This window comes from Telopea speciosissima, chromosome 3 (assembly GCF_018873765.1).
Source record: "Telopea speciosissima isolate NSW1024214 ecotype Mountain lineage chromosome 3, Tspe_v1, whole genome shotgun sequence".
Classification (NCBI taxonomy): Eukaryota; Viridiplantae; Streptophyta; class Magnoliopsida; order Proteales; family Proteaceae; genus Telopea; species Telopea speciosissima.
The window spans coordinates 59,808,689-59,810,712 of NC_057918.1; the positions used below are offsets into that span (position 1 = coordinate 59,808,689).

The window sequence follows — 2,024 nt, forward strand, 5'->3', positions numbered from 1 at the left end:
GCAACATTGATCAAGTGCATAGAGAAAACCATCTAACTTGGAGTTATCTTTTTATGCGAAAAAGAAATATAATAACAGCACTTAGGTGATAATGGACCAAAACACTAATGTTTTTGCAAAAAATTAGCACCTAGGAAATAAGACGATAAACACCCATAAGATGCTTATTTCAATTGAATGTGGAATAAAGGGTTATGGTCAAGCTCGAATATGTGTCTGGGTGAACTATGACACTGTCACTCTGGGGCCGTCTAAGATTTGGTTAAAATTTATATTTAAAAAAGTAGATCCAATATATATAAATTTATAAATAAACTAGCCTGCAACCTCACGACAGTTTGGCCGAGTGGTCTAAGGCGCCAGATTTAGGCTCTGGTCCGAAAGGGCGTGGGTTCAAATCCCACAGCTGTCATTCAGATTAAAATTTTGTTTTCTTCGATCCTTATCAGAATGGTTTTCAATAGGTGTGCAAGTTTGGCCTCTCAGCCCAAACCCTCCCTGAGCCCGAATAGGGCCTGGACTGAGATATTTGGCCCTAAGGGTGGGTAAAGGTTGAAAAGTCTGGCCCGGCCTTGTTTTAAGTTATATTATAAAATATATATTGATATAATATACATATTATAAACTTTAAAATTGATAATGTTCTCCCCAGCCCATTCCAGCCCATGCATTTCCTTCCCCTTCCCCATGAGCAGGGTCAATCATGGTCAGCTCGGCCCAAACCTGAGGGCGGGTTAGGGTTGGATTTTTACCGCACCGAGTCAAGATCGGGTCGGGAACTGGGCCATTATGGGGACTTAGGGTTGGACTAGGGTTCTACAAAATTAGTTGGATAGTTGAATGATTTGATAGCAGGGTTCATGCAGGTAAAAAAGATTTAGGGTAAATTTCATGGACACCCCCTCTAAGTATACAATATGTCACAGACATGCCGTACTTTGAAAAATTATCACAGACTACCCTTATTTTATGATTATATTTCAACTTAGTCCATTCTGTTAGGCTTGTGCTGTTAGTTTTTTTATAATGATCAACTTACCCTTAAAAATGATGAATTTACAATAATACCCTTAAGGTAAAACCCCAAATACATCATTCTCTTCATCGTCTTCGATCTGACGGCGGAAGAAGCAAGAATACGGGGCTTCTTCTTCTTCTTTCTCCTCTTGCAACTCATTTCCTGCAACTCCACCCCTATCCTGCTCCTTCAACCTTGTATCCCTTTTATAATCCACGTAACCCAAAACCGAATCAGCAATCATCTTTTTCCCTTGCCGCCATCTCCATTTTCTTATTTATTTATTTATTTTTCCTTATCTTGTAATCTGTAAAAAAAAAAACAAAACAAAAGACCTTCTATGAGGTTGTGGCAGTTAGCCATTGATTGCGTGTGTTTGTTGGTTCCATTTTCGTCCTCCTTTTGAAGGTAGACTTTTAAACTGCAAGCAAGCACATTACCCACACACACACAAACACAAAATAAAAATAAATAACAATAATTAACAACATTGGATTAGATTACAAAAGCACAAGGGAAGATCTTGGTAGGCTAGTAGGAGTCGAACAGAGAGAGTAAGGGGATGGAAGTACCTTAAGGAAAGCGTAGGTTACGATGGGTTCGAGCTGTAAAAAATCCAATAGAAGTTAAAATTAAAACCACGATTTGAAAACATTAAATTCAATATCAACTTTAGGTATTAATTGAGATAGTTGGCAAGACTACCTTCTCAGCGTCGTCGATGAATTCTTGAGCTTGGTCAAGTGGAGAGAGGCCAAGATGGTAGAGACATAGAACTCTGAATCCTTTTGCTCGAAGGATTCTGCCCTCTATGTTGTAGGTGTTGGTCAAACAACGGTCTAGGGATCGGATCATGGTTCCCTAGGGAAATCAATATACAGAAAAATTAGGGTTTTGCACACCTTGGGTTATCCCATGGTGTCCCATAGGTGCCCATTAAATTTTAGGGTTTCCCATGGTCGCCCATGGGAACTCTGGTGCATCCCTATTAGGGTTTCTTCTTCTC

General features: G+C 39.5%; 1 non-coding gene across 1 annotated transcript; it reads left to right on the forward strand.

The window, feature by feature from the left end:
- Positions 1–332: 332 nt before the first annotated feature.
- Positions 333–412, forward strand: TRNAL-UAG. Its single transcript has one exon. It is a non-coding gene; the product is annotated as a tRNA-Leu (tRNA).
- The last annotated feature ends 1,612 nt before the right edge of the window (positions 413–2,024 follow it).